Source organism: Ambystoma mexicanum, chromosome 6p (genome assembly GCF_040938575.1).
Source record: "Ambystoma mexicanum isolate Mex_15411 chromosome 6p, UKY_AmexF1_1, whole genome shotgun sequence".
In the NCBI taxonomy this organism is placed as follows: Eukaryota; Metazoa; Chordata; class Amphibia; order Caudata; family Ambystomatidae; genus Ambystoma; species Ambystoma mexicanum.
The window spans coordinates 299,001,652-299,019,983 of NC_090935.1; the positions used below are offsets into that span (position 1 = coordinate 299,001,652).

General features: G+C 50.0%; 1 protein-coding gene across 1 annotated transcript in view; it reads right to left on the reverse strand.

The window, feature by feature from the left end:
• Positions 1 to 18,332, reverse strand: part of LOC138511395 (asparagine--tRNA ligase, cytoplasmic) — a 344,053-nt gene that overhangs the window by 125,296 nt on the left and 200,425 nt on the right. The gene's annotated exons all lie outside the window — the stretch shown is intronic.

Below are 18,332 nucleotides of genomic sequence, written 5' to 3' on the forward strand. Positions count from 1 at the left end.
TGAACCTGCTGTATGTCAATCTGCAGATAATTGCAATGCCAACATAAAGCTCTTCATAGAGAAAATCCAGTGCCACATCGACAGCTCCACTCAAATTACAGACCCATCCCTTTCCGCCACATGACACGATAAAGTGGACCAGGTTCAGGCACCCAACCCAGGAAAACATGACCAACATCTTCACAGCCATCAAGACCACATCCTACGAAGGTGGCATCTTTCCCGACCCCATCACATAAATCATCACACAACATCCGTGAAGACCTGCTCTCCAACCTCGACTCAAACACCCCTTGCGTCCTAACTGGCTTGATCTCTCTTCTGCCTTTGACACCGTCAACCATGCCATCCTTCTCAACCGCCTCCGTGATAACCTGGGTATCACTGGTCAGGCTCTGGCATGGCTGACTTCCTTCCTCTCCGATCGACCCTCTCAGGTCCAACTTGGGTCCTTCCTCTCCGATATCTTTTTCTCTACCTGCGGTGTCCCCCAGGGATCTAACCTCTCCCTGGCTGTTCAACCAATACTTGGCACTCTTTGCCCACCGCATCGCCGCTCTCTGCCCAATTTTCAGTGCTATGCGGAAGATACCCAGCTCATTTTCAGGCTACCCTCGGCCTCCTCCTCTTCTTCCCTCATCTGTGACTTTCTGTCTGCTATCCAGGTGTGGTGTGCAGCCAATGACCTCTGCCTTAATGCCAGTAAGACTGAGATTCTACTCATCGGCACACCCAGTCCCTCCTTCCCTGCAGCTCTCTGGCCTGCCTCTCTTGGCCCTCTTCATGCTCCCACCTGCAAGGCAAAAAACCTCGGGGTCATCTTCGACTCTACACTCTCCTTCCTTCATCACAACCTTGATGTCTCTAAGATGTCCCACTACCATCTGCACCTCCTCAGAGGTATTCTTCCTTTCCTCACCTTCCCCCAGAAGCTCACTGTCTCCAGAGCCCTGGTTCTCTCTATGCTGGGCTATTGTAACAGCCTCTATCTAAATCTGCCTGCCTCTACTCTCCGCCCTCTGCAACTTATCCAGAACAGGACTGCGAGACTTGTCCTTGGCCTCAAGCCCAGGGATCGTATCTCTCCAGGACTGAAATCTCGGCTCCCAGTGGCCGCGAGGATTAAATTCAAAACCCTCTGCATTGTCAAGGCTTTCTCAGTGCTGGGGCTGAAAAAACCTTCAACTCTCTCTTCCTAATTATCTTCCTTCCCGAGCTCTTCGCTCATCCGCCTCCAACTCCCTCAGGGTCAGTCGCTTCTCCAAGCAACGAGTTGGTGGTAGATCTCTCTCTTCGGCAGGGGCCTCCCTCTGAACAGCCTTCCTGCCTCCCTGAAACTTAAGAACCATCTCCGGTTCCGGAAGCACCTCAAAACCTTCCTCTTTGCTTCTGCCTTCTCTCTTCCTCGCCCCTGCTGATTCCTGGCTGAAACTGCACTGGTTACATGGCCTCCCTCTCTGCTCACAGGCCACAGGCCCTGCCAGTTGCTCAACTGCACTGCCTCCCTGGCAACCCTGCACTTGGAGACTGTTTCTGTATTCCTACCAGTCCCCCTACTTGCACTTATACCTGCACTTACCTTGCACTTGCCACTAGCTGGCCGTTTATTTATTCTTATCCTTCTATCCCATGTACTGCACTTTCCCCTCCCCCTGCACCCTTGCACTTTTCCCTTTCCCCCTTCCCATGCACTTGCGCGATCTGAGTGACATCTGGCCTAGTAGGATCGTTATCTGTCTTCCCCTGTACTCCCCTCCCTTGCCACATCGTGCCTTGAAACACTTGTGAATAGGCGCGTTATAAATGCCATATCATATCAGATGTGAGGCACTCGCACCACTCTGCCACTCCATCAACGCTTTCCTTGTTCAAGTCATCTTCCCCAACAAACTAGAGAAAGGTTATATCTTACTTGGACAAGCTGGATAACCACTGCTCCATCACGCACCTACCCATTCACTGCGAAGATTAAAAAAAGAAATCACTCTATTATCCTAGATGAAAAGATCATCCAGTACAATCTCCTGCAGAGCTACCAGTCAGGCTTCCACCCGAGGAGAAGAGACACCACCACTTTCCAGGTCAGTGATGAAACCTTTGACTACTAATTACGTTTGACCTCTCAGTTACTTTCGATACCAATCACAAGGCTCTCCAACATTCTCACCACTTGTGTGATGTTTGATAACTTGGTCCTGCCATGGTTCTCCTACCTAAATGCCAGACAACAGTACACCCAGATGGGCATTTCCAAATCTCAAAGCAGTCGCCTACCTTGTGGAGTCCTGCAAGCCTCCATTCTTTCCCCAGTCATCTTCAATGTCCCCACAGAACAATTATGGGACCTCCTTGCTAACCAAAATATGAGGTTCCAAGGGCTGAAGATGACCAGATCTACTTAAGTGTACTGTGTCAACAGCATCCATTGGATTAACCCTTCATTCACTCGCGTCCGTGCTCGGATAAATGTGGTGTGCTTACAGGTAACAGAATTATGCAAAGATTATGAATCCCCGAAACTCCACCATGCGCACCAAAGATCAAAATTGCCTATAAAAATAAAACAATGGAATAATGCCACATTTCAAACCTAGCGCTTCGTCTGCTGGATTAAACAACTTCAAATTCTCCATCAAAACTCACCAAACCAACAAGTTCAAAAAAGCCTGGAACAAGACCAGAAAGCTTGGAACAAGTGCTGAATCCCAAAATGTAACCCTTCATCTCTGCCTCAGACCTCAGAACCACCATTTAAGGACTAGTCCTCCAACAACCAGATTGTGTCAATACCCTTCTTGCAAGTGACCCTGCATGCACTTTGTGAAAGCCATCCACCGCGCTGAAACAAGCACCATAACAGGGCTTCAGAAATGTAACCACAGCACTCCATTATCAAGGATCTACACTGCCTTCCTTACCAGACCCCACATCTTCAGGACAACTTGCATCACCTACAAGATTTTTCTGGCAATGCACCACGTTACCCGATTGAAAAATATCATAATGTATGGAAGCTGAAATACTGAAAGCCGTGACATTGACAGGTTGGAAACCAAAAGGTGCAAGTAGAAGAAAAACAGAAAAAAAGCCTTATTTTGCATAGCATGGTAGAATCTCAACAAAATGTACCAATGATCAACACATTCTTATAATTGTATTTTTATATACTTACTGTCTAACTGAAATTATTGGCGTTGCTCTGTGTGAGCTCATTGTAGCTCTAGACCACTTTCACACCCTTACTTAGACTAAGCCTGGCTGCTCTGCTCCCTCACCTTGATTGGGATTGGCTAACCTTGCAGTGTATTCCCTGTTTGGTGTTCTCCCAACAGCATTCTACCTGGGCTGATTTTGGAAATCCGTTTTAAACAAGTTTCTCTCTTCCCAACTCACACCCTTATGTAGAGCTTGTTTGCTTGCCACAAGAGGTGCATGCTATATCAATTCCTACTCATTCTTAGATTGTCCTCAGCGTTGTTACTTAAATTATAAGAAACATTGAGGATTAAAATATTTACTACTGGTACGCTAGATCAAGGAGTTCCAACATTTGCCTAAGAAATCAGGACCAAATCAGCCCTTCATCCTTCCACTTCTCAGTAACATCAAGTGGGATACCAAGTACACACCTATTACACGGTTTAGCAGTGGAAGGACTCTGTCATAAACACCATGTAAATATGCAACAGTTATTTTCATGATTCTTGCGCAGGATGCTTTATACCTATGCAATCTGCCCATGAATATAATTATGTCAGAATTATCGCTTGGTGGATCTGAAAGCATAGCAAAGAGATAAGGCAAGTTGGGTTGCATGATTAGAGACAAGGCATGTATTGCATGAGCTTAAGCTGCAATTGACTTGCTGCCAGATCTCGTGTCCTGCTGGGACTGTGAATCACTGTCCATTTTGTTGAAGTCAATAGTATATTTTGCATTACAAATATCTTTCATGATGAAGCCAGTTTTTAGAGACTCTAGGTTTCCTAGCAATCTTCAATTTATAAGATGTAGTTGGACTATAAAAAGCAGATCCCTTATGTTATTTGCGAGCCAAATGGTAGTAGATAATATATGCATGGGCAAAGACATTTTCGTGGTTAGTGTCAAGAAAATGATAAAAAGCAGATTAGACTCTAGCTCAACGCAAGCAGAAAACCTGCCACTCTCAAGGTCAAATCAGTTGGCAGAATAGTGAAAGTTGCTTGATATAGCCTGAATCCTGCATAAACCATCATCATCATCATCATTCATTCATTAAATAGTTAGATATACATGCCCATACAGGCAACATAAAGCTGTTAAGTGCACCATCCATTACTGACCGCATAAAATGGTATCCCCAATTACATTGCAGACAATCATTGCCAGTACGATTGCATTGCATCTTTTACAATGCATTTGAGGGAAAATATAGATAGGGGTTTAGGGTATCGATTAAGGTGGGGAGGGGCCTGCCCAGGGTTCTCCCCCAAATTAGTTTTTGCTGAAATTCGTTGTAAAAAATTTGATATAATCGCATTCGCAGTGATGGGTGCAATGTTATCAGGTAGACTCCATAAAATGGGAGGAGCGTGGGCCACAGCAGGAAGCAGGCTTCAGATTGCGCTCTCAACCAGAGGTTTTGCTCCCATTCAAAATCAGTAGAGTGCAGTCATCTCCAAATGTAGGTGGTTATAAAATAGTGCCAAAGGTGGAAAATATAAACAATACTGCCACTCTGTTGGGGACATTTTTCCACAGCCCTCTGGTGAGGGGTGTGAAAGGACACATCTTTAGCGGGAGAACAGGGTGCCCTCAAGCTAGGCCAAACCTCTCTCAATGATTAATGTACCGGAGCAGCCAGGCTTCACTGTTCTATGGAGTGGTCTGGTACCAATGAAACATTAGTTCCATTCAAATTCACAATAAAATACACCATAAATAATGTAGATATATTTTTACAGTATATCTATTTAGCAGATTTACAGGCTACCTAGGTACTGCACTTAAGAGGATGCTGAAGCTAGCTCAGGCGCAGCACACAATAGAGCTAGGAGGATAGCAAACACACCACACTTCAATGAAATATGAGGATGGTCGATGTGTTGCACTTGGAGGATGTTGAGGTGAACCAATGTAATGGATTGTTTACTAAGAACTCTCTAACTTCCTAACATCCAACATATCCACCACCCATTACATAACTAACCTGACACAAACCTTCAACACAAGACCCCAAAACTACAAACACTCTTCCATCTCTCCAAAACACCCAACACACATTGAAAACACCTGTATACAACACACAAATGCCAATCCACCAAAATCACACTAGCACACAGTGAACGATTTTTCAAAATGAAGCTAACAGCACAACAAAGCTCTTTTAACACCCAACACCTTCACCCTCCTTTCCTGTTACTCTTTGGCCGGCCTCCCTTGGCCCTCCTCCAACCCCCAACTGTGAGGCTAAGAACCTCGGGGTCATGTTTGACTCCACGCTTTCCTTCTCTGCCCACATCTCTGATGTTTCAAAAAAAATCTAACTTCCTACTGCACCTCCTCAGAGGTATTCTACCTTTCCTCTCCTTCCCCTAGAAGCTCATCATCTCTCAAGTCCTGGATCTCTCCAAGTCGGACTATTTCAACAGCCCCTTTCTAAATCTACCTGCTTCTACTGTCCGCCCTTTGCAACTTATCCAGAACAGGACTGCAAGACTTGCCCTTGGCCTCAAGCCCTGGGATTGTATCTCTCCAGCCCTGAAATCTCTCGATTGGCTCCCAGTAGCTGCAAGGATTAACATCAAGACCCACAATGCTTTCTGAGGCCTGGGCCCAAAATACCTTCAGCTCGCCCTCCGTAAATACCTTCCCTCTCGAGCTCTTCGCTCCTCCATCGCTAACTCCCTCAGGGTCCGTCGTTTTTATAAGAAAGGAGCTGGGGGTAGATCTCTGTATTCGGCTGATGCCTCCCTCTGGACAGCCTCCCTGCTACACTCTAAAACTTGAGGAGAACCGTCTTCGGTTCCGGAAGCACCTCAAGACCTTCCTCTTAGCTTTTGCCTCATCTCCTCCTCTTCCCTGCTGATCTGTTCTGTCTCGGCATCGTGCGCCTGGTCACCCTCTGACTTTCGGGCCAAGGTACTTTCTCACCGTGCCACTCACCCGCACTGCCTCCTGGCAATCCCTTGCACTGGGGTCTGTATCTGTAACCCTACAGTCCCCCCCCCCACCTGATTTTCTGCACTTATTTGGCACACCCCGTCTGCTCCCTTATACCTAGCACTTGCCACTTTCTGGCTGCACTACCGCGGTCTGTTGCTCTTATTTATTTTAGTTTTATTTATTTTCTCCTTGCTCAGCACTTTTCCCACTCCCCCCATGCACTTTCCCCTTCTTCCTCTCCCATGCACTTGCGCGTTCTCAATGTCAATGGGCCTAGTAAGATCGTTGTTTTTGTTCTCCCTTGTTCCCCGCCCTTGCCTTGTCGCACTCTGAAACACTTGTGTACAAGCACGATACAAATAAAATAGCAATATCTTACACATTTCCCTCTCCTCCCATCTAACCTTCCCAACGCCCTTGTTTTTAAAATCCGCTAGAGTGCCTGGAGATCATGAAAAATGGCAGTGGTGCGCAGGACAAGTCCCAATAACATAAAATAACATAAGGGCAAAAGGACACTGTCAAATAACTATAACATATACAAAGCAAATATATAGAAAATACAGTATATTGCTAAGCCATAGATTCTACCTCGCTGCAGGATACACAATATAGCGGTCTACCTTAATAATCAAGTATTGAGTCTTAGAAAGGTGAAGGAAGAGGGTTAACGCAATAAAAGAAGGAAACAGGTCTAAAGCCCCCAGACGGCAACTAGACATAGAATTACAATACTGGCCCTGAACAGGTCTAGTTCACCCCTAGAAACAAATAGAGCACTAGTGGTAACTGTATTGCCATTACTTCCTGTGGCACAAAGTGGACTGTAGTGATGTTCTTTTAAATCTATGATAAATCACTGCAATTTTCCACAATTACAGTTCATATCCTAGAGTCTCCAAGGCCCCATGTGGGACCAGTGAAAAATACCTCAGTCCAGTCACTTTGAAGGAGTTTCCAAAGAGTCTCCCAAAAGTATTACTGGGACGAATTCCATAGGTCTGCTGTGGTTATGGGAGAAAGTCAGGAGGTATCTAGACATTACATCGAAATCAAATTCATCTAAGACCTTTCCATCGAATTTTATTCAACGAAAATACTTTCCATCGAAATGCATTTTCATTGAATAAAATTTGATGGATTTTAAAAATTTTAAATTAGGGTTAGGGGTAGGGTAAGTGTTAGGGAAAGGGTTAGTGTAAGGGGTAGGGCAAGGGTTAGAATTAGGGTAAGGGGTAGGGAAAGGGCTAGGGGAAGGATAAGAATTAGGGGTAGGGCAAGGGTTAGGAGTAGGCTTAGAGTTGGGTTAGGGGGTGTCTTGGAGTTGGGGAGGATGAGGGGGTACCCCCTTCCCAAACAATGAAACGTTACATGAAGCTGGCCAGTGCCAAAATCCTTTGAAGATTTCAACACTGGCAGCTCCATGTAATGTTTTAACGTTACAAAAAAATGCATCCAAAAGCTATTTTGTACATTTAAAAGTCCATATCCATCAAAACTTGTCCATTTCTATATTCGATGGACAGGTTTCGATGTATATGGAGTACATTACTCACCGTAATCGTATTTCTGATGCTTGTATCTGCTTAGAGGGGTTAGCCTTTCCTGAGCAGTGGGAGGGATAACTTTACCTTTAGTGGTAGGTAGGGTCAGGAACTTTGGACTTTCCTATTGATTTAGGGGCCTTCTGTATATCCTTATGAACATGGTGTTCTGAAGACTTTTTATGTTGTTTATCCCCCTTCCCATGACTTGAGGAATGTTTTCCAGTGTTTTTAGGGGCCTACGAGGGATTTGACGCCTGGTGTCGAGATTCAGAGGTGGTACGAGATTCGGAGGTGGTATTGGAGGAAGGACGTTGAATCTCGGGTGTAGACGCTACGCATCTTGACTGAGGATAGAGGTCAGAATCATCTTCTGACTATCGGGCCTCAGGGACTATTGAAAGTGTGACACCTTTATCAACCGCGGACAGTTGGTCTTTGTAATGAGGCGAGCGCGAACGGGAACGCCCTGAGGACACAGATTTGTTGGAACGCTCTCTTGGTGTCTTCCGTTGCCGATCGCTCGACACGCGTGTCGAGTCACGGCACGGGCTGGTGTGTCTAGTGGAGGTGGTATGTGTCGCCCTCTTGCCGCTGGGTGTTGTCCCCACAACGTGGCTGCCGGCCAGTCCTATGGGGTCGGGGGCCTGTGCGTGGATGTCTGAAGTCACCCCTTTGCCCTGGACGTCCGATATGGCGGCATTGCTGCCATCGCTGAACGACCCTTCGACATCCATGGCCTCTAGTTGCCTGGCGTAGTGGGCCCAGCGTTGGTCGAGCGGTCTTTAAGGGTCTTTGGCTTGAAGAGCTTGCAAGCTCGACAGGTAGCCTCGTGATGGTCTTGTGGGAGACACAGATTGCACATATTTTGCTTCTCCACCCAGGGAAACTTCCTGTTACACTTAGGGCAGAATTTCAAAGGAGTACTCTCCATATGTTCCAAAATGGCAGCGGGTGGGTATATGTAGGAAAGGTGAGAAAAGCATGTATGACCATCCCTCCTCTCCCTACCGTACAGGGCTGAGGCCAGAGGCCTTCCAAGGCCCGACACCCGTGGCAGTCCTCGACGGATGGTTTCCTCAATCTTACCAGCGTCGATCTTCGGCATAAGGTGGAAGTAAACAGGGGCTTTTTTTAACGATAATTGTAATAATAAATGGCAAAAGCCAAGGGAACTCTGCAACATGCGTCCGACTAGTATGGCAGAAAAAAACAATCTGAGGGTCCTACAAGCGTGAGGGTTCATGGGCACATGGGACGTCACACTAGAGATAGCATTACTGGGACGCCCTGGTTCGACGCCCCTTTCTGAGTTTCGAAAAACAAACTAATACTTCGCAGCTTCCACTAGATGTCGGCCTATGCACAGCATGTGATCGAAGCAGATTCCACTAGCCTCAGAAGCACTTTTACATGTAAAGGACAGCAGTTTTCGATGGATTTGCATGTCGATGCATTTCCATCAATGGAAAGACCATAAACCGTCAGAGCTCTCCTTTTACCCCACAAGTGCATCAAGAGAGGCGATCAGCCAGGAGGGGAGCCCAACATGCCCCATCAAAGTAGAGCGCCAGCCCAGGGCCCGAGAAACAGCCGGCCAGGAAGTGCTGGTTCGCTATGGGGCACAAGGCCTATTCCAAACAAAAATGAACAGTGAGGGGAGTGGGCTTCAAAACCCCACTACTCCTGGACCAAACTATGGAACCAAGACACTGGCCCAAGTACTTAAGGTGCTGGTTGCTCTACAATTGGCATAGGAACAGTGGGTGCACAAGAGAATGTGGGTGTCGGATTTGGGTCAGACTAGTGGTGGTTGGAGGGCTATGCATGGAGTGACTCAAACAAACCACCGAGCAAGGATCCAGGCAAAGAATGCCCAACAAAGAAAACACCATTGAGAGACAACTCACGGGCAAAAGCAGCAACTAAGACAGCGAAAGGTGTACAGAAGAATGCAGGTAGGCTCACTGGTGAGCCCAGGGGACTAGGAGGGTACAACTGGCCACCAACCTAACAGTCCCACAATGGAAACCACAGCGGGAGGTGATCCAAGATATCGCATGACAGAGCCAAGATAGAGCAGCATCAATGCACCCATATTCTAACCCAGGAAGACCAATAGGAATCCGGTACTATCGAACAAAATAACGTTACCACGAGACCAATACTATTGGAAAGGGGCCCTGAATTTCAAGACAGGGTGTTAGGGAGCTTTGCAAAAGTCCACCAAAAGGTTTGACTTTAGAAGATTAAACTTCGAACAGAGAGCTCCGACTCTTAGTACAGACCTGAATCACATAAGCATGTTGGAGGAAATGGCTGAGCAGCCAGACTCTTCTTAGGAGGGAAAGAGGGCTATAGGTGGTACAAAGAACTTTGAGAATACACACATAGGCCCATAAAAAACACTGACTCACTAAAAGATATACAAAAATGAGTTTATTTTATATATTCACCAAGGTAAAATAATTCTTCAGAAAGGTAAGTACTATAACACACAATAAGTAACTTAGAAAATTCAATGCAATATTCCAAGTAAGGAACAAGTTACTTACCTGTAACTGTTGTTCTCCAGCATGGGTCTGGCATGGATTCACATGCTCATGAATATAACCGTCGTCAGGCCGGGAATCCTCGGTATAGAAAAAAATCAGTATCAGTTTTGTTTCTGGTCTGTCTTTCTTAGTAGTAACCAATCACTGGTCTCTGGGTCATACTACCCCTAGCCAGTGACTGCCCTCTCCCTAAGCCCGCCTCTGGCAGCCATCCTCAGATTTGGTAGCACGTAAAGTGGCAGTATGACCAAGTGAAGAGCCGCAGAGGGGTAGGCGGGAGGGTTTGCATGTGAATCCATGCCAGACCCATGCTGGAGAACAACAGTTACAGGTAAGTAACTTGTTCCTTCTCCAGCATGGGGTCTGGCATGGATTCACATGCTCATGAATATAAGAATACATAGCAGTATACATATGCACAACCACGGGAGGTGGCAACAGGCTCAACATTAAGCAATACCAAAACACTCAACATTAAGCATCTCTTACCTCCTCACCAGGCTCACCTTAAGCGAACAGGTTGCGCAGCACTGCTTGGCCGACCATGGACTCCTCCCTGGAGTCCCAATCGACGCAGTAGAATCTCGTGAAGGTGTGTGTCGACCTCCACGTCGCAGCCCTGCAGATGTCGAGCAGGGGCACACCACAAAGAAACGACGTGGTAGCAGCGATCGCTCTGGTCGAGTGGGCTCTCGGACAGCCGGGCAGCGGTCGGTTTGCCAACCGGTGACAGTGCATGATGCAGCAGGAGAGCCATCTGGAAATGGAAGCCTTCGAGAGAGCCTTCCCTTGATTCACAGGTCCAAAGTTTACAAACAGCTGTGATGTCTTCCGAAAACTCTTTGTGCGGTCCACGTAGAACTTCAGCGCTCTAGCTACATCCAGCGAGTCCAGAGTCCTCTCAGCCGGTGACGAAGGCGATGGGAAGAAAACTGGCAACACAAAGGGTTCGTTGAGGTGGAAGTCCTACGGCACCTTGGGCATGAAGGAGGGGTGCGTCCTCAGCACCACCCTCGTGTCGTGAAAAGTCAAGTATGGTGGCTTGCAAGATGGGGCCTGGATCTCTCCCACTCGTCGTGCAGAGGTGATGGCCACGAGAAAAGTTGTCTTCCACGACAGAAACTTCAGCGGTGCCGAAAGCATAGGCTCAAATGGGGCCCCCATGAGCCTGGTCAGCACCACGTTGAGCTCCCACGCCGGGGCAGGGGCCTTCACCGGCGGGAATGATCGGAACAATCCTTTCATAAATTCCTTCACCAGCCGATGAGACCACAAGGACGCCCGTCCCGTAGTCCTGGTGTATCGTGAGATGGCGGCCAGATGTATCTTGATGGAAGCGTGAGCTAGTCCAGCCTTGGCCAATGACAGTAGGTACGGCAATACTTGAGGGGCCGTAATCCGCAGAGAGTTAATCTTCTGTGCACGGCACCAGACAGAGAACCTCTTCCATTTATGTCCGTAGCACTTGACGGTTGAGGACGCCCTGGCCTTTGCAAGAACCTCTCTGCAGTCGGCAGGGATGCCGTACCCTCCAAACTCTAGTGCTGCAGGAGCCAGGCCTGCAAGTTCAGCGACTCTGGGTTGTGATGAAGAATGGCGCCTCCTTCTCTGGAGAGAAGATCCGCGTCCGTCGGCAGCTTGACTGGTGTGGACGCTGACAAGTCTAGAAGGTCCGGGAACCAGATCGGTCTCGGCCACGCCAGTGCAATGAGGATCATCCTGCACCGGGACCTCTTGAGCTGGTTGATGAGCAGGAGCAGCAATGGCAACGGAGGGAACGCATAAAGAAATAGGCCGTCCCAGGGGAACGAGAAAGCATCGCCCATGCTCCTCGGCTGGGGGAACCTGCTGGCGAACCTCCGGCACTTGGAGTTCGTTGCCGTTGTGAAGAGATCGATCTGGGGTTCGACCCATCGTCGGAAGAGTCGATCCACTTGATCCTGGCGTAGTTCCCACTCGTGGCACGAGCGCAGCTCTCTGCTGAGTGAGTCGGCGATGATGTTTTATATTCCTGCCAGATGAAAAGGCACCAGAAACATCCCAATGCCACAGATCCTGGGCTTCCTTGGATAGGGCCGGGGACTTGGTTCCGCCCTGCTTCCGGATGTAGAACATCGTGGTGGTGTAGTCGGTGAAGATCCTCACCAACTTGCCCTTGAGGGACGGAAGAAAAGACCCAAGGGCCCAGAACACTGCGCGGAGCTCCAAGATGTTGATGTGGAGTGACTTCTCCTCCGGGAGCCAAAGGCCTCTCGCGTGAAGATCTCCGGAGTACGCTCCCCAACCTTCCAGGGAGGCATCCGTCGTCACCGTCACCTGGTGAGCTGGGGTCTGAAAGTCCGTGCCCGCCGAAAGATGAGAGCGGGTACCCCACCACCGGATCGCCTGATGGAACGTCTCGTTGATTGGGATCCTGCCCTCGAAGTTTCCCGTCGACTGGACCCAGTGGGCGTCGAGGAACTCTTGTAAGGGGCGCATCCGAAACCTGCAAAGGCGCACCAGATAAATGCAGGAGGACATCATCCCGAGGAGGGACTTAATAGATCTTACCCTGGCCATGTCCGTGGCCAGCAGACGCTGCACCTTGCCCAGGATGGTCCTGGTCCTTTCTTCCGACGGCGAGGCCAGCCGCGCCACTGTGTCGAGCTTGGCTCCCAGAAACAGGGCGACTTGCGACAGGACCAGGTGGGATTTTGGAAAGTTGATGGTGAACCCCAGGTCCGTGAGCAGCTGGACGGTCTTCGCAGTGTGCTCCACAGCGAGCTCCCTTGTCCTTGCCCGGATGAGCCAGTCGTCCAGGTAGGGGTAGACGTGGATCCCCTGCAGGCGCAGCCGCACCGCCACCGGTGCGAGGCACTTGGTGAACACCCTGGGTGCCGACTTCAATCCGAACGGGAGGGCTTTGAACTTGTAGTGCCGCCCTTGGACCATGAACCGGAGGAACTTTCGGTGTCTTTTTAGAATGGGGATGTGGAAGTACGCATCCTCCAAGTCCGACGACGAGAGGAAATCGCCCTCCTCCAGCTGTCCCAGCACGTGCTGGAGGGTAACCATCCGGAACTTCTGTGCCTGGATGTACTTGCTCAGTCGTCGCAGGTCCAGGATGGGACGCCATCCTCCTGTCTTCTTCTTTATGAGGAAGTACCTTGAGTAAACTCCGGAGCCCCGAAGCCTCCTTGGGACGAGCTCAATGGCACCTTTCTTGAGCATCGCCCTTACTTCCAACAGTAGTTGAGGGACGTGATTTTCCTTCCTGGCCACGGGTGGAACGCGAGGGCACTTCTTCTGGAACTCGAGAGCGTGCCCTTAGGCCAGGGCGTTCAGCACCCAACGGTCGGTGGAGATGGACTCTCACACGCTGACAAACCTCGTCAGCCGGCCTCCCACCGGGGTGCTTCGGCGGGGGCCCGACCCCACGGTCGGTTCAATCTCGTTTGGAGGCAGCCTTGCCTCCTTGGCCTCCCTGTCGACGAAGACAGGCACCACCTGACTTGCTGTGTCCCCTGTAGGCCTCCTGAGACAAAGATCTTGCCGCTTGGCGGTACGTCGAGGAGCCACTGCCAGATCCCTTGGAGGCACCTTGCCTGCCTCCAGAGCTCCGAAAGGACGGCCGTTGTTGTTGGAGCACTCCCAGTGCCCGGGCAGTCTCCGTGTCCGTCTCGATAGCCTGAAGGGACTCATCAACCGCCTTCCCAAACAGGTTGTTCCCGTCGAAGGGCATGTCCAAAACTTTGGTTTGTATGTCCTGGTGGAAATCCGTCGCCTTGAGCCATCCTCGTCGTCTCAGGCAAACACCGTTGCCCAACTGACGGAAACCGGTGTCGGCGATGTCCGTTGCCACCATGATGGCGTGGTCCGAAGCAATCTCACCTTCCTGTAAGATTTCAAGGGCCTCAGCCCTTTTGGCGACCGGAAGGAAGTCCAATAGGGGGGGACAATTTTGAACCACAACTCCCTGTCATAGCGGGCTACCGATAGGCAGGGCGTTGGCCGCCTTGATAGTCGTCGCTGCGGATGAGATGACCCGTCGTCCCATTGTGTCCAGCTTCCTGCCCTCGTCGTCCGGCGGGGAAGTTGATGTCGAGGCCGATGCCCACCCAGCTTTCTTCTTCGCCGCCGCGACGACCGGATCCGGAATAGGTTGTGCCCGAAGGCACAAGGGGGCAGCGTCGGGGACCCGGTACTTCTTCTCGTACCGGTCCCTCTTTGCAGGCGCCGTGGCAGGGTTCTTGCAGAGGGTGAGCCCCTCATCCCAGATGTCATCAAGAAGTGGTATGTCATCAAGAGGACCGTCTTCCTTTTAGCCTCGCGCCGTATGTAAAGGAACCCTTCCTTCTTCTCTTCGGGGCAGAACTAGAAGGATGCCCTGAAAATCATGGCATGGAAGGATCCAATCTCGTCGGGCGGGGACGCCCGAGAAGGGGTTGATGGGGGACACGTCCCGTCGTCGCCTCTGTCGTCATCTGTACCTGTCGTAGCCGTGTCCGTGCCTGTATCATCCCCGTGGGTAGTAGACCGGGGGGGAGGCAGAGCAGGCCGCAGAGGTGGGAGAGGTGGCGGAGGATGCGTCCTCTTCTTATGCAGTGGACTTTCCGACAGTCCCGGCTCCGGTTCCCCTGTCGGGTCTGGCTCAGGTACCTCCGTCGGGGGGAGGGGCAACCTTGTCCTTATCTCCGAGCATAAGGACTGAATCGCTGACAAAATGGCCGCTGAAGTGTCCTGCGGCACCGGAAACGACGGGCGCGAGGGCTCTTGAGGAACCTAGTTGGCGGCACCGTCGCTCTCGTCGTCGCCCTCGTCGGGAACCCTCCCGATGGGCTGGGCCTCCTCCACGACTTAGACGAGCTCTTCTTCAGAGGTCGTGTCCGTATCCACGATGGCCACCTGCCCCTCCCCCTCCTTTTCCAACGGGGACTTCGTGGGGGTCTTCTCGATGGGCCTGAAAGACGACTCCCTCCGCGGTGGCAGGGAGACTCTGGATCCTGAGGTCGCCTCCACTGGCGTAGCCTCTACAGGCTGAGCCAGGGCCGCTGCGACATCCTCGATCAAGGTTTTAGCAGGGTGAATTAAGGCCATCGTCACCTTCTGTACGCCTGGGGCCTTCACCTTGGGGGGAGGGTCCGAGCCTCGCTCCCCCTCTGCCGGAATCTTCAAGATCGACCGGGGCCTCTCCAGAAGCTTCGCCAGGTTCTCGGACTTCCTCTTACCCGAGCCAGAGCGTTGACTCGTGGTTGATGGCGCCAGGGAGGATGCGCCCTGCCTGGCAGCCAAGGAGCCCAACCGTTCGGCGCTCCGGTGCCCACGGACGCGCGGTGCTTGACATTTTGTTGGGCCCCCGTTGCTGGGGCGCACTCACAGGACTTAGAAGACCGCTCTGACTTCTTTTTCTTCTTCTCGCCTGACGGGCTCTTCCCTTCCAGCCAGTTGGCGAGACGGTGGTGGCGATCTTTCATGGTCCGCTCCGACATGTTCCCACAAAAAGCACAGTCCTCATGAAGACAGAGGCATAACGAATGCTCGTCCTCCTTGAACACATTCTGAAGCTGGCATCCAGGGCAGGTCCTGAACAGCTTCCCGGACGTCGAGCTTCCTTTCTCCTGGGCCATGTCCGGGGTAGGCCTCGGAACTTCTGGAATCCTCCAAAAGCGTAACTCGACGAAATAGTCACCCTTGAGGGGCGTAGAAAACTCTGAAATGGGTCCCCGTTGATCGGATGTAGAAACGGAGGAGCTTGAGGCTCAATTTAACCGAAAAATGAGAAAAATCTCCTGAAAAAGCGCGAAAACGCAGCAAAAGCTCGAGCTACAGCACAAGGACTCCCAACACTTGAACGTGTGGTCAAAATCTGAGGATGGCTGCCAGAGGCGGGGCTTAGGGAGAGGGCAGTCATTGACTGGGGGCAGTATGACCCAGAGACCAGTGATTGGTTACTACTAAGAAAGACAGATCAGAAACGAAACTGATACTGATTTTTTCTATACCGAGGATTCCCGGACTGACGACGGGGAATATTCATGAGCATGTGAATCCATGCCAGACCCCATGCTGGAGAAGTAAATCACTTTTGTACTACTTGCAGAATGGCAGTATGCAATTCAAAGATAAGTAAAACCTTTGTAATCACTTTTAGAATATCTGTTTCGGGTAAAAAAAATGGATGAAACAAAAATAACCTTATAAAGTAGGTAAATATTTATAGTTATTTCACAGAGGCCTAACAGTTTAGAAGTCCATCCCTATCTAGTTACGAGTTTCTCAGAGTCAGATTGGAGGGCCAAACAGGTAAGGCGTTAGGCCTGGGTGAACTCCCAAAACACACAAATCAGCCCTGCAGCAACAAAAGAGCAGCAAAGCAAATCTAGGTAAGTTCTACCAAGAGTACCTTACACATGAAGGCGGATGCAGCACGACACCCCCACGATGCAGCACCAGCAGACCCGGTCACCGGATTCTTAGTCAGGCAGGCGAAAACAGGGACACTGCAATGGATCTCACAGCAGCAGTCGAGTGAAGATGCTCTCAGCAAAAGATTCTTCATGGTTCTGTGATTTTGGCACCCTTTTCAAAGCACCAGTCAAGGACGGTTACTATTTGTCTCATTTTCTCGGTCCAGCACTCTGGTCAGAGGACTTCAAGGAGTGGAATCTTGCCTCTGGCGGCCTGGATGGAGACCACCAAAGTTTGATGAGGATTCGATCTTCAGAAGGTGATTCACTGCACAGTGACCACAGGGTATTGGCGGTTTGCAGCCTGTGAAGTTCACAGCTCATCTTGGGGTGGCTAGAAATGCAGCTAGTCTCAAGACTGATTGGTGCCACCAGTCTAAGTGAGAGCCGTCCTCTTCAGAGTTCTCCTGACGCTTGGAAGAAAGGGTCGGACAGCAACGATTACATAGAAGACATCTCCGGTCACCTGGAAGGGGCTGTGGATGTCTGTCCTCTTCTTACTCGTCGTTTATTAAGTTACAGTGGACAGTTTGTCTTAAGCCTCAGGATCCATACCTCTTACACAGGAACCCACCAATCGGCATCCATGCACCATTTACACTCTGGGTGGTGGCTGTCCTTTTGGGACATCTAGCTCCCCAGTTAGAACTGGTTCCAGGCAGGCACAGCAGAAGACAAAGAACAGCGGAGTATCAGAGTTCTCCCCCGTTTCCTGTCCTCAATGGCACACTGGAGCCTTGGGAGGTTTCACAAAGGGATCTTGCCGAAGACAAAAGTCAAACCAGGACCTCCCCCACCCTGCACGCAGAGGAAGGACCAAGAAAGGGGCAATCCATCTTGAATTGGCAAAAAAGGAACACCGTCACCCTTCTGTGCACTACCATGGCTTTAAGTAGTACATGGGAGTAGAACTTGCTCAAAGGTAGGATAAAACCACTGCCACCAGCCAATCAGATTAGCTTGTCACTGTAACCAAAATGTTAAAGGAGCAGTGAGAAAGGGGATACAGTTTAACCCCTCAGCACTCCACATAAGGTGGGGGTGCGTCGATCTCATAATAGAAATGTTGGAAGGATGCTAAATATCCCCCTGCCCTTGGGAACGTGTTCTCTCAAGGAAAATAAAATGAAAAGGGAAGCGCAAGGGGCTCCCAGCAACATTGCACAGAGAGTGCTGTGTGATGCAAACATCAATGACAGATGTCATACACTTGGAGGAAAGCATTACTCCAAGAAAAAGGTATAAAAAGAAATACAGAAGTATCCCAGAGATAGGGTAAAAGAATGAGCGAGTGTGGAAAAAAGGTTTCCACTCACTCAGGAGAACTGACAAAATAAAATCGGCAAGTACAGCAAAAAGTGCTGGGGGACTTGCATGTGAAGGGGATTTTGCATTAAAAAAATGAAAATCTGCCTAACACAGGAGGAGCAACCATGGGTCAAATATAGCTCAAAACCAAAAACAAACTCTACAGCTATAACACATCTATTGTATTAACCGGTGTCCAGCAACAGCAGGCTAGGAAAAGTCCAGCAAGGGAAGCCACTCCTAACGAGCTAGGATGGCAAAAAGCAAAAGGTTCATCCTGGAGAAGATTCCATTGGTATGGGGGAGCAGGATGCACAGCACAAAGGAGCCAA